At 43.9% G+C, this 15,221-nt stretch overlaps 1 protein-coding gene across 7 annotated transcripts in view; it reads right to left on the bottom strand.

The window, feature by feature from the left end:
* Positions 1 to 15,221, bottom strand: part of DAAM1 (dishevelled associated activator of morphogenesis 1) — a 202,986-nt gene that overhangs the window by 176,527 nt on the left and 11,238 nt on the right. The window contains exon 1 of one of the 7 annotated variants that reach the window (XM_056546903.1): positions 11,362 to 11,425. The exons of the other annotated variants lie outside the window; for them this stretch is intronic. The gene's annotated coding sequence lies outside the window, so the exon portion shown is untranslated. Of the gene's footprint in view, positions 1 to 11,361; positions 11,426 to 15,221 lie in introns of those variants that run through there. 7 annotated transcript variants of the gene reach the window in all.

The following is a 15,221-nucleotide window of genomic DNA, read 5'->3' as shown; positions in this document are numbered from 1 at the left end:
GGTACCATTTTGGTACTGATGGGACTTTTTACTTTATATTTTACTTAGAATTACATTTTTTCATAACAGAAAAAATAAAGAAAAAGTTTGGTATTTTATTTATGTAAATGCTATTGACTGTATGGGATATTTAATGTCATTTTAATAGCTCGGACAATTACATGTTTTTTATATGAAAAATGGGAAAAGGGAGGGTGGTGTGATTTTTTAATATGGAAGAGGTTAATGTATGTGTGTGTTTAAACTTTTATTTATTTACTTTTTACACTTTATTGGTCCCTTAGGGGACTTTAAGAAGGAATCATTAGATTCCTCATACAGATCAATGCAGTTCCATAGAACTCCATTGATCTGTGCTCATTTGGTTGAGCCTGCACAAAGCAGGCTCAATCAAACACAGATCCACGGAGCCATGGGATGAGAGGTAAGCCATCCGGCTACCTCCAGAGTGGATCAGAGTCAGGAGCCCACTCCATACACCATGAGCGCCGTGGTCTTAAAATTAATTGTCCGGTGTGAGGTGCGAACCGCATCTGTTCTGCACCTCGTCTGGATGCCAAGAGTCAGATCCCCACCAATCTGATACTGATAATCTATCCTTGGTATAGAATATTTAATTTAAAATGTCCTATAAACTGGGACTGACCTGCAGTACCAGGTACATTTGCTTATACGCACTGTGTCCAAGTAAAACTATGAAGGGGATGTGATTATTATGCTGACCAGTAAGGTTATGGGGTTAGATCTCCACCGATAAACATTGATGACCTTTCCTTAGGATAGGCCATCAATGTTTATGTGCTGAAAACCCCCTTTCAGAAAGCTTTGATCTCAGTTTTCATACATTGGCTCGGATTACTCCCCGGGAACCTTCATGTTCACAAGACAACTGGTAGGACTGATGGCATGACCCACTATGGCTCCAAATCCATACCTGATGCCAAGACTGTATTCACAAAAGTTCTTTTGTTTTTTTTTACTTATCCCAAACTTTAAAAAACGACTACAAGCTATAATACAATGTTAGATAAATCACTTTTAAAAACTGTTGCACACAGAGGTAAAAGCCACAGTAGATTTTAGGGCATGATGTTTACTGCAGAGGGATTTAATCTTAAACAGAAAAACGAAATGAATGAACAAAACATTTTACTTGTCTCAGGAATGCAGACGTTCTTCTGCGTTGAAGAAAAAAAAAAAGTCATAACTTATTATTAAGCTGTCTAAAGGTGGATTGTAAGTCATGCTCAACTTCTTAAATTGTTTCATATCCCTAGAATTTATTATTACATACAATATTAAAAAGTAAAAGAAGTCAATGTGAATGCAAAAGTCAATACACTTAGGCTATGTTCACATTAGTATTCATTTTTAGAGCACCTTTGGTTTCAGGGTACTGTACATAGAATATAATGTTTCCTATACGTAACACAATCGTGCGTACAATAAATGTAAAACCGTAAATGACGGACTGATAGAGGGTCCTGCCCACAAGGGGATACAATCTATAAGGTGAGGGAATAAAAAAAACAGTAGGTGAAGGTAACATTATTTTAGACAGCATTTGTAGCCAATACCAGGAGTCTAACAGAGACAAAAATTAGCAACTTTTTTGGACCAACTCCTAGTTTTGGCTACAAAACACTGATTCAATACACTATGGGGAAGATTTATCAAAACCTGTCCAAAGGAAAAGTTGTTGAGTTGCCCATAGCAACCAATCAGATCGCTTCTTTCATTTTTCAGAGGCCTTTTTAATGTTACCTTCACCTACTGTTTTAGCCAACAATAACCTCTGGAACTACTCATTGCCAGATTGTGGTCTTACACAAGTTGCACACGTGTGTGTAATTTGCGTGTGCGTGTGTGTAATTTTAAAATCATATTAAAAAAGGGGTTGTCAGGTGATTAACTATTTTTCAAAAAAGGGGCCCAGGTGGCTGCCAAATAAAATAAAACAAATAAAAGCATACGGACCTAACCTGTTTCCACACCAGACCAGATCCTGGTCCCTGCCGCTCTTGATTTTTTCCGAATTCTGATGGCATACCGATCCTGCAGGAAGCATCTTCTCAGCCTTTCACTGGCCGAGAATGTTCACTGCTGCGGCAAGTGACAGGCTGAACATACAGTTCCTGCAAGGTCACAAGAGCATCAAGGCATTGCTTGGGAGCAGTCAGAATGGCAGCAGTGGGGAATTGGGGCAGGTGAGTATGGTTTCTTTGTTATTTCTAATGCATCCAGAGACCATTTTAGAAAAATCTGTAGTGCCAGAATAACCCTATAACAAGTCAAAATCTTAGTATTGGAGCAATCTAGATTTCTGTGTGTTTGGGCTAGTATACAGCTGCAATACAGATACAAGAATGTGTTTGTAAAGTCCTTGTCTTTTCTTTGACCATAAAAGAATTTTGCTTGCAAGATGGCTCTAGCTAGTACTATTGTAACAACACTTGAGTCACTTTATAGGTGGGCCAAGTCTTCCCGCCAAATGTTAGTCTGAAACAACAACAACAACAAAACCTTTCTACACTTTATTTAGCTACGGTAAAATATGACAAGGTGTGGCAGGGTGGAGACAGTACAAACAGTTTCCCCTCCAAATACATAACATTTCAGCGAGGAGATATTTTAGTATCTAACAGCTAGTCTATAAAGTCTGGAAGTGAAGAAATAATGATAAGATAGTAGAAAATGTAAGGGAGCTTAAAAACAAAACAAAATATTTAAAATGTCAAGTCCCCCCCCAAGAATCACAAGGGTGACAGGCCTTCTTGGGTTGGTACAGGAATAGTATGGCTTCATGTGTCTATTAGGTACAACTAGGGTTGCACGATTTGGGGAAAATTATGGAGATAAAAATTGTGATTTCGATGTGCGATTGTGATATAACAAACAAATGGTGAAATCTCTTCCATTTCATGTCAAATCCCCCTACTTAATACAGCCATTCCCCTCATTTCATAATATAAAATAAGGTGAATGGCTATGAGGGGAAATAGATATATGAAACGAGGAGATAAGGCTATATGAGGGGATTGGGTTATAAGAGGAGATTGGGCTATATGAGGGGGGGGGGTGACTTTATCAGGGAATTGGGCCATATGAAGGGGGGGGCGGTCATATGAGGTTATTGGGCCATATGAGGGGGGACAGCTATATGAGGGTGGATTGGGCTATATGAAGGGGGAATGGCCATATTAGGGGGCTGGGCAGCTATGAGGGAATTTGTCTATATGAGGGGATTGGGAGGCGGGACTGCTATATGAGGGGAAAAAGCTATATGAAATTCATACAGCCATTCCCCTCATATAGCTAATTACTCTCCTATAGCTCAATCCCCTCCCTGCCATATTAAAGGGGTATTCTGGGCAAAAACATCTTATCCCCTATCGTGTCTTCACCCTAGCGCTAGGCACTGCTGGGAGGAGCTGACGCATGCCACTGAAAGTCTCCTGGGGCGCCGGAGTGCCCCGCTCAGGGAAACGGACGGGGCCCAAGCCTCCACTTGAGCCACTGCCGCTGGAGCCTCTGCAGCTGCCAGAAGCTGATAGGACAGGTAATAATTGCAAAATTTCCACAAAAGCAAAATCAACATATCGCAATCCTCAATTGATATATCGTGCAGGCCTAGGTACAACATAACTACAAAATAAGCTACAAGTATCTTCACTTTAGTACCAGACACTGAGCTACTATAGAGATGAAGGGACAGTAATGACTGACACACATGGAGAGATTAAGAGGACACATATGAGATCAAATACTGTCATGTTGCGCGACATCCTATTGTGCCACGTCACATGGTGTGACATGCGGCATCCTGGCTAAAAAAAAAAATGTAAACATTGGGCAGGGGAGATTTGTTGGGGGAGTCGGGCAGGTTCCCCCCCCCCCCCCCCCCAAAGTCAGTTTTTTTTTTTTTTTTTGGAAAAAATTGAAAAAACAAAAAAAGAGTAAGGAACATATTCTTTTATAATAACTGATGCTTATAACATGGTATTCAAACTATTTAACATTTAGCCCTTCTCGAAAGTCTTAGCCACATCACAATTGTGTCATACGGCCGCCACGCCGCATCCCATTCAAGTGAATGAGCCAGATGGAGTCAGATAGTGACAACAAATTTTTGGACTGTATATGGTTTTGTTGCCAGACTGAAAACCGTGGTCTGCAGCCGTATCATGGTGTGAATGCACCTTACCAAAAAGACAAGCAAATGGTGTTTCTGACCTCTCAGATGACATTTATCTATCTGATTCATAATATAGGGGTTGGCCGCCTTTATGAGGTTTTTCAATAGAACACTGCAGTAATTATGAACTTATTACTTACCTATACTATGAGGCTTCTCTGCGGCCATGTTCTCTTACATTACCCCACTCCGCACTCACTTGGCCTTTGGTCCCTACACACAGCTGGACACTCATCATCCATACATGACTGCCTATGGAGGCTTATGGCTGAGGCAGGACATTGCTGGTCGATTAGCTGAGCGGCAGTGTGACGGGTCAACCACAAGAAGCATGCAACAATTGTGCCCATAAGGTACTTAAACCCTCATGTTCCCTTCTCTCAAAACTTAGCTTTTATTAATGCTTATAAAATAATACAGATGAGGAGATTAAAACCACATTTACACTCCACTGCTATTTACGGTCCACTATTCTCTCCAATATTTATGTTGTGAAAAACTGTTCTTGTGGACAAAAACTAGTTATTGATTAATATTGGAGAGAGATATTCAGCGCTGAACCAGCACTGACTAATGGCTCAATTGTGCCAGTACTACAAGAAGCGGGAAGAGGATCGCTATGGAGGAAGGGAGTGGGATCACTGTTGTATCTCCAAGTACCCCCTTAACCCCTTAAGAACCAGGCCATTTTACACCTTAAGGACCAGATCGTTTTTTTTGCAAATCTGACCACTGTCACTTTAAACATTAATAACTCCTTTACTTATCATTCTGATTCCGAGATTGTTTTTTCGTGACATATTCTACTTTAACATAGTGGTAAAATTTTATGGTAACTTGCATCCTTTCTTGGTGAAAAATCCCCAAATTTGATGAAAAATGAAAATTTAGCATTTTTCTAACTTTGAAGCTTTCTGCTTGTAAGGAAAATGGATATTCCAAATAATTTTTTTTGGTTCCCATATACAATATGTCTACTTTTTGTTTGCATCATAAAATTGACGTGTTTTTACTTTTGGAAGACACCAGAGGGCTTCAAAGTTCAGCAGCAATTTTGACATTTTTCACAAAATTTTCAAACTCGCTATTTTTCAGTGACCAGTTCCGTTTTGAAGTGGATTTGAAGGGTCTTCATCTTAGAAATACCCCATAAATGACCCCCATTATAAAAACTGCACCCCCCAAAGTATTCAAAATGACATTCAGTAAGTGTATTACCCCTTTAGGTATTTCACAGGAATAGCAGCAAAGTGAAGAAGAAAATTCAAAATCTTCATTTTTTACACTCGCATGTTCTTGTAGACCCAATTTTTGCAAGGGGTAAAAGGAGAAAAATTTTTACTTGTATTTGAAACCCAATTTCTCTCGAGTAAGCACATACCTCATATGTCTACGTTAATTGTTCAGCGGGCGCAGTAGAGGGCTCAGAAGGGAAGGAGCGACAAATTGTTTTTGGGGGGCATGTCACCTTTAGATAGCCCCTATGGTGCGAGGACAGCAAAAAAATAAAAATAAAAAAAATAAAAAAATAAAACACACATGGCATACCATTTTGGAAACTAGACCCCTCGGGGAACATAACAAGGAGTAAAGTGAACCTTAATACCCCACAGCTGATTCACGACTTTTGCATATGTAAAAAAAATATTATTTTTTATACCTAAAATGCTTGGTTTCCCAAAAATGTTACATTTTTAAAAAGGGTAATAGCAGAAAATACCCCCCAAAATTTGTAACACAATTTCTCCCGAGTACGGAGATACCCCATATGTGGCCCTAAACTGTTGCCTTGAAATACAACAGGGCTCCAAAGTGAGAGCGCCATGCGCATTTGAGGCCTAAATTAGGGATTTGCATAGGGGTGGACATAGGGGTATTCTACGCCAGTGATTCCCAAACAGGGTGCCTCCAGCTGTTGTAAAACTCCCAGCATGCCTGGACAGTCAGTGGCTATCTGGCAATACTGGGAGTAGTTGTTTTGCAACAGCTGGAGGCTCCATTTTGGAAACCGTGGCGTACCAGACGTTTTTCATTTTTATTGGGGAGAGGAGGGGGGCTGTGTAGGGGTATGTGTATATGTAGTGTTTTTTACTTTTCATTTTATTTTGTGTTAGTGTAGTGTAATGTAGCTGCGGCAGAAAATTAGCAGCAGCTCAAACTTGCAGCCGGATACTTACTGTAAACCTCCGCCCATGTGAGTGTACCCTGTACATTCACATTAGTGGGGGGGGGGGGGAGAAACATCCAGCTGTTGCAAAACTACAACTCCCAGCATGTACGGTCTATCAGTGCATGCCGGGAGTTGTAGTTTCGCAACAGCTGGAGGCACACTGGTTGTGAAACACCGAGTTTGGTAACAAACCCAAAGCATGTATGGACAGCGGAAGGGCATGCTGGGACTTGTAGTTATGCAACAGCTGGAGGCATACTACTTTGGCTGGGGATTGTAGTTATGCAACAGCTGGAGACACACTGGTTTGCTACTTAACTCAGTGTTTCACAACCAGTGTGCCTTCAGCTGTTGCAAAACTACAACTCTCAGCAGTCACCGACAGCCAACGGGCATGCTGGGAGTTGTAGTTATGCAACCAGCAGATGCACCACTACAACTCCCAGCATGCACTTTAGCTGTTTGTGCATGCTGGGAGTTGTAGTTATACAACAGCTGAAGGTACACTTTTCCATAGAAAAAAAATGTGCCTCCAGCTGTTGCAAAACTATAAGTCCCAGCATCCCCATAAGGGTATGCTGGGAGTTGTGGTGGTCTGCCTCCTGGTGTTGCATAACTACAGCTCCCAGCATGCCCTTTTTTGCATGCTGGGAGCTGTTGCCAAGGAACAGCAGGAGGCTGTCAATCACCTCCAACTGCTGCTCCGCTGCAGATCAGTCCCTCGCCGCCGCTCCTGAGGCCCCGATCCCAACACTGACGTCGGGGATCGGGGTCCCCAGCTCCCGGGGTCTTCTTCCCGCACCCGCTCACGTCCTCCGGAAGAGGGGCGGAGCGGGTTGCGGGAGTGACACCCGCAGCAGGTGCCCTGATTGGTAGGCCGGTAAACCGGCCGACGATTCAGGGCGATCGTGAGGTGGCACCAGTGCCACCTCACCCCTGCTGGCTATGGCTGTTCGGGGGCCTTCAGAGACGGCCCTGATCAGCCAGTAATTCCGGGTCACTGGAGACCCGATTGACCCGGGACTGCCGCAGATCGCTGGGCTGAATTGTTCAGCGATCTGCGGCCATCGTCGACATGGGGGGGGGGTCATCATGACCCCCTGGGTGATATGCCACGATGCCTGCTGAACGATTTCAGCAGGCATTGGGCACCGGCTCCCCTCCGGCTAATAGACAGGACGTACTCGGTCCTTAAGGACTCGGAAACGGGGCGTAGGAGTACGTCCATTATCCTTAAGGGGTTAAAAGAGGGACTCCGCTACTCCATCATTCAGAAAATGTTGTTCCAAATGCTTGGAGCAGGGATCGTGACGTCACGACCACGCCCCCTCAATGCAAGTCTATGGGAGGGGGCGTGGTGACCGCCATGCCCCCTCCCATACACTTGCATTGAGTGGGTGTGGTGTGACATCACAAAGGGAGTGGTTGTCACGTCACGACCCCTGCCGCCAGAACCCAGCATTCTAAACGAACGCTGGGTGCTGCACAGAGATTGCGGGGGTCCCAGCTGCTGGACCCCAATGATCAGACATGTTATTCCCTATCCTTTGGATAGAGGATAAGATGTCTAGGGACGGAGTACTACTGTAACATCTGCGCTCCAGCCAGACACGCTGGCCATAAGCACTAGTCATGTCCCCGCTGCCAGCGGGGCAGAGATTCGCATCACGGGAAGCGCCAGCATGCGAATCCCAGCCAGTCACTCACCTCCCTGCTCTTCCTGTTCTCGCAGCCTCGGCATGCGTGCCCCCGCCTCCTAGAGCGCACACGCGCCGGAGCTCTCACATTTAAAGGGCCAGTACTCATTTAATTAAGTGTCTACACCTGCACCCTGTCTTTAAGTATCAGCTCCTGCCTTTGTTCCCTGCCAGATCTTTGTTGCCTTTGTCCCCTAGAGAAAGCTACTGTGTTTCTGTGTTCCCGATTTCTGTGTACTTAATCCTTGTTCCGTTACCTGACCGTGCACCTGTGCCGCCTGCCCCGACCTACTGCTACCTTGACCTCGACTTGACAGTTTCCTTTTGTGCCACGCCACATCCCAGCAACCTGTGTGGACGAGTCGTGCCAGGAGTAGCAACCTGGGTGCCGTCTGCCTCAGAAAGACCATCTGCTTTGCCACAGGCTCTGGTGAAAACCAGCAGCACTTTAGACTCCGCTCGCTGGCACAGCTCACATCATCATCAACACAGGAGGAACCACCACCCGCCGTGACCTGTTACAACTCCTTTAATGTAGTTGATTCAGAAAACTTGAGAAATACTGTCCTAAAATATGCTTCATAAATACAGGATAGATGTGAGTCCCACCCGAGGCCAACCCCTGTCTCCACAATGGAAAACCTTGGAACCATGGCCAGTGGCTGCCGTATCTAGACTGTGAATGAATAGAGCAGTTTTTTTCCAACCAGGGTGCCTCCAGCTGTTGCAAAACTACAACTCCCAGCATGCCCAGGCAGTTGTTTTACATGAGGCGGCTGAAATATTTTTGGTTTGCCATGCTGCTAAAGATTTTTTTTTTGTTTTAGCATTATGATAGGTTATAAATATGTAGCACATGTTTCTGCACATTCCACACCAGACTATAATATGTCACTCTAAAGAAAGAGACAAAGGAGGGACTAAAATGCATGCAATGCGCCCTTTGGAATATTAACTTTCCGCTGGGTCAACACTAACACGGCCAGCTGTTTATCAGAACATACTCAGCCTTGACATACTTGGAGAGAAGAATGAAAAGAACTTCACACCAACACTATCGAACTAGAAAGCAAATTCCAATTTATTTCCCTAAAGAGGTTATCCCAAGTTTAATAGCTATCCCTTGTCCACAGGATAGGGGGATATTTAGCTGATCTGTGGGGGTCTGATCACTGAGACCTCCAATTAAAATAGAGGTCAGTGGCCCCCGAGTGAATAGAGCATCAGCACATTTACTTGACCACCACAAGTTTCTGTAAAAGGTGCATATGAAAGACATCGCCAGGAGTTTTTCCATCTACACAAGTGTCTGGAGTCCTCATAAAAAATTAAAAAAAATTTAAAAAAAATTCTGACTTGTTTATAAAACCAATACCAATTGCAAACCCGTTTATGCTGCTATGCTCTACATATAAGAACATGGTTAAAGGGGTACTCCGGTGGAAATTATATATTTTTTTTAATGAACTGGTGCCAGAAAGTTAAACAGATTTGTAAATTACTTCTATAAAAAAAAAAAAAATCTTTACCCTTCCAGTACTTTTTAGCAGCTGTAAGCTACAGTGAAGATTCTGTTTTTTGAATTTCTTTTTTCATCTTGTCCACAGTGCTCTCTGCTAACATCTCTGTGTCAGGAACTGTCCAGAGCAGCATAGGTTTGCTATCGGGATTTTCTCCTGCTCTGTACAGTTCCTGATACAGACATATTCAGGCACTTAGAAGGAAATTTGTGAGTCAGTGGCGCCATTATATGTCCTGTTACTGACAGCCAGCCACTGCTGCCTTCATTTTCGGTGGTGTTGTGAATGAGAAGCCTGGACTGCAACAAACTGTAGCTGTATCATCTTCACCAATTAATATATGTTCTGTTTGGGATTGGACAATAGATGGGATTGAGCATGGAGGCCTCGTGGAAAGGTCTTCAATCCTGCCTTTGTTGTGGAGCGACACATTGCTCCAACTACTAGTGTAATGATCTGGGGAGCCATTGCTAGAGATGAGCGAACTTACAGTAAATTCGATTCGTCACGAACTTCTCGGCTCGGCAGTTGATGACTTTTCCTGCGAAAATTAGTTCAGCCTTCAGGTGCTCCGGTGGGCTGGAAAAGGTGGATACAGTCCTAGGAAAGAGTCTCCTAGGACTGTATCCACCTTTTCCAGCCCATCGGAGCACCTGAAAGCTGAACTAATTTATGCAGGAAAAGTCATCAACTGCCGAGCCGAGAAGTTTGTGACAAATCGAATTTACTGTAAGTTCGCTCATCTCTAGCCATTGCATATGACAGTCAGTTACACCTTATAGTGATACAAGGGCCCTTACAGCTCAGCCATACGTACAAGACATTCTGGGGCCACAAGTGCTGCCCTGCATGGCTTCCAACTGGAATTTTTTTCTCTTACATGTTCTGTACACTTTACCTGTCCCAGGGTTACCTGCTCCTTTGGACACCAGGTGAGGGCGGCTCCATGTTACTTTTTGGGACACTTTGTTTACTGTACAGGACCCCGAAGAAGCTCCTGTCCTCTATATAGACCAGTGTTTCCCAAGCAGGGTTCCCCCGGCTGTTGTAAAACTACAACTCTCAGCATGTACAGGACCCCGAAGAAGCTCCTGTCCTCTATATAGACCAGTGTTTCCCAAGCAGGGTTCCCCCGGCTGTTGTAAAACTACAACTCTCAGCATGCCCGGACAGCCTTTGGCTGTCCGGGCATGCTGGGAGTTGTAGTTTTGCAACAGCTGGAAGCACCCTGGTTGGGAAACACTGACACAGACTGATTTACAGCTCCCAGCAGATGGATTTGCTTTACCTATATTAATTATCTATTTATTTTTCTTTAATCCTCACTTTTTCCAATTTTTGGATGACATTTTGGTGCCTTTAGAACCAATTACCAGGTTTCCATAGAGTTATTGTCTCAACATACAATGGTCTCAACCTACAATGGCCGTCCTGGAACCAATTAATATTGTAACTTGAGGGACCACCGTACAATTTTCCCCAATAAACTATTGTAATCACTTCCATATATCATCATTATATTCACACGTATAAATTCTCATTTGAATTCAAAGACTGCTTCTTGGCACCTTATTCTTTTTGTCAATGAGTATTTGTCCAGCTTTGGGCTCCGATGGAGAGTGCAACTTGGTCATCACCTGACAGAAGTCACACATCATTTCAAGCATAACAAGGAAATGTCACAACATTACAATGGTTGTGTCTACCACAATTTCACTGTCATAAATTACCGACTGGTGACCTTAACAGGACCTTCCAATTAAATAGTGCTCTACTTACAAGACAACACGTTGAGTAGTATCAGGCAGATGAACAATACATTCAGTCCTCTAAACCTGAAGTTCTAGTGCAGCAGTCAGACTTGCATGCATTCCATTTGATAAGCCAAACAATAGAGGAATCCAAGGTGCCTGTCAGCACCAGTAATAACCCTGACGGAGTAGTAATGCCTGCACCCACATGCCAACAAGACTGAGAAAACTGCAACTAGAAAATTTACATTTGTACAATACTAACCAAACACGTCAAGGCTGGGAGACAAAGGCGGCTCAGTGTGCACAGAGCGCCTGGGATAAAAGAAAATTGTGAAAAATCATACACAAATGTGAACGCATTAACCCCCTTAGTTTTCAAGGGAATCTAAGTCTATTATAATATTCACAGAAAAAAATTAAAGGGTACCTCTCATCAAAAAAACTTTTGATATATTATAGATTAATGTATGCAGAATAACTTTACAATTGCATGTTATTAAAAAATATTCTTCTTTCTATTTAATTTTCCACTTTGAAGAAATGACCACTAGGGGTCTCCCTACCAGTCCTGGCAGCAAGCATTTCAGACTCATGCTGGAGTCCTAAACACTACGAGCAGCCAGTCTGCTTTGTTCACAAAGGAGAACACTCGGAGCGGCCAGCCTGCTTTGTTCACAGCCTGTTTGGCTGTGAACAAAGCAGGTTGGCAGCTTTGAGTGTTTAGGACTCCAGCATGAGTCAGAAATGCTTGCTGACAGGACTGATCGGGAAAAATACAAGAAGCATATTTTTCATTAACATGCTATTGGAAAGTTATTCAACATTCATTAATCTAAAATATATCAAAAGTTTATTTGATGAGAGGTACCCTTTAAATAGTGGTGGAAGTGAATGAGGTAGACACCGACAGGTGACACTCAATGTGAAGAAGATGTACTTCGCTTCAAACATGACATTTTATAATTAGGTATAAGCTGCCATTTAGTCTGACCTTAGGCTGCACCTGCAACACCGTCACACCAGCACTGCCGTGATATGCTGTCACAACTATGGTGATACAAGCTGCAATATTGTGGTCGACTGCAGGTAGGCAAGAGGTGATCTCAATGGGATTCTGATGTTCTACCAAAGTTCCAACGTGGATACGGATTACGCCGAAAGAACGAACACGTTGATACTTTCGATAAAATCGGCCCAGAAAAGCCCATTAGCCAATGGGACTTATTTTCAGCAATTATTCCACAAATTTTGATCTGGAGCCTGCACGATGAGTAGGGACTATGCCAGACCGACCTTTGATGCCTTGGACAAAGCCAGTGAGCGTTAAATGGGTATTCCGGCCCTAAGACATCTTATACCCTATCCAAAGAATCCGCTTCTATCCCCAATCTGCCGCTGGGGACCCCCGCAATCTTTCATGCAGCACCCCGCTATCAGCCTCCGGAGCGAACATCATTCCGGATCTGATTAATCACGATCACGGGGCTGGAGTATTGTGACGTCACACGTGGGCAGGGGTCCCCAGCGGCGGGACCCCCATGGTCAGGCATTTTATCCCCTATCCTTTGGATAGGGCATAAGATGTCCTAGGACTGGAGTGCCCCTTTAAACATTGGGTAGTGGTGGTTAACTACACTACATGACTCCACTTGGCAATTTGTACTCTTTCATCTTTGTTTTAGGGGATCCTCCTTACTGTGATTTCGTACTTAGCACTCTCTCTTTACGTGTCTCTACCATAACATTTGGTCATGCTGTTCTATGTTTTATTACACATACACACACACACCTTTTGTTTATCTGTATTATACACTGCTCCAAAAAATAAAAAAGGGAACACAAACAACAGAATGCAACTCCAAGTCAATGACACTACTGTGAAATCACACTGTCCACTCAGGAAGCAACACTGATTGACAATCAATGTCACATGCTGTTGTGCAAATGGAACAGAAAACAGGTAGAAATTATGGGCAATTTGCAAGACATCCCTAATAAAGGAGTGGTTCTGCAGGTGGTGACCACAGACCACTTCTCAGTTCCTGAGCTTCCTGGTTGCTATTTTGGTCACTTTTGAATGCTGGCGGTGCTTTCACTCAAGTGGTAGCATGAGACGGAGTCTACAATCCACACATGTGGCTCAGGTAGTGCAACTCATCCAGGATGGCACATCAATGCGAGCTGTGGCAAGAAGGTTTGCTGTGTCTGTCAGCGTAGTGTCCAGAGCATGGAGGCGCTACCAGGAGACGGGCCAGTATATCAGGAGATGTGGAGGAGGCCGTAGGAGGGCAACAACCCAGCAGCAGGACCACTACCTCCACCTTTGTGCAAGGAGGAGCAGGAGGAGCACTGCCAGAGCCCAGCATAATGACCTCCAGCAGGCCACAAATGTACATGTGTCCAAACAGTCAGGAACAGACTGCATGAGGGCCTGACGTCTACAGGTGGGGGTTGTGCTTACAGCCCAACACCGTGCAGGCTGTTTGGCATTTGCCAGAGAAAACCCAAGATTGGCAACATCCTACAGCATGACCGGTTTGGAGGTGGGTCAGTAATGGTGTGGGGGTGGCATTTCTTTGGCTTGCCAGAGGTAGCCTGACTGCCATAAGGTACCAAGATGAGATCCTCAGACCTCTTGAGAGACTATATGCTGGTGCGGTTGGCCCTGGGTTCCTCCTAATGCAAGACAATGTTCCTGCAAGAGGAAGGCATTGATGCTATGGACTGGCCCGCCCGTTCCCTAGACCTGAATCTGAATGAGCACATCTGGGACATCATGTCTCGCTCCATCCACCAACGCCACGTTGCACCACAGACTGTCCCCACCTTATCAGGAGCATGCTCAGGCATTGTAGGTAGGTCATACGGGCACTTGGAGGCCACACGCACTACTGAGCCTCATTTTGACTTGTTTTAACAACATTACATCAAAGTTGGATCAGTTTGTAGTGTGGTTTTAAAATTTTGAATGTGACTCCATATCCAGACCTCCATTCTGATTTTTATGTCTTTTACTGTTTTAAAGGTTTGTCAATTTTCACAATTTATGTTTAAAAGGAGTACCGTAGTGCATGACAACTTAAAGAGGGAAAGAAAAAAAAAGTGTATGATCACATGGGGTCTTACTGCTAGGGACATCCCCCCCCCCAATCTTCTGCTCTGCACCCCTACTCTTCCCAGGGATGGAGTGTGTTGACTCTTGCACAAAACGGTGTCCGACAGGCCCTCTCCATTTATCACTGTGTTCATGCATCTCCGGGTCTCCCATAGAGATAGAGAGCATAATGGGGATACAGATATAGAGAGAGCATACATAGGGAATAAGTTGTCATGCACAACAGTACTCCTTTTATAAGAATGAATTTCTGATCCCAGAAACGCTTCTTTTTCATGTGTGTCCATGGGACATATGCGAACTTGGTCTTAAAATGACAATTCTAGATTAATATATTGCACAAAAACCCTTCATTCGATGGTAAAGCATTGCATTTTATGCTCATGGCTAAGACAGTGACTACATCCAGAGGAGACATTGATGATATTAGTAAGCAGGTCACGTAAGCAGTGTATTCACACACATACACCTGGGGGGGGGGGCAGAGACTCTGCCACTGTCAATCTCTTTCCACTTAGTAGCGGTCAGATGCGCAGAATCTTCCTCAGCTCATCTGAGGACAGGAATGTCACCAGCAGGGGGGATACAGGGGGGGGAAGAAAAATGAACTCAGACGACATGTTCTAGCTTAATGCAACACTGGAATTGAAATACATGTTTCCACCTTCAAAAAATAAAAAATAAAAAAAATGTAGACGATAGTTTTCTTAACTCTGTCTATTCGTGCATGATAGGAATAAGAAGAATTATTCCTAGTGCAAAAAAAAATA

The sequence above is a fragment of the Hyla sarda genome, chromosome 11, assembly GCF_029499605.1.
Source record: "Hyla sarda isolate aHylSar1 chromosome 11, aHylSar1.hap1, whole genome shotgun sequence".
Lineage (NCBI taxonomy): Eukaryota > Metazoa > Chordata > Amphibia > Anura > Hylidae > Hyla > Hyla sarda.
The sequence above is the reverse complement of the archived record's forward strand: the minus strand, read 5'-3'. Positions and strand labels throughout refer to the sequence as shown.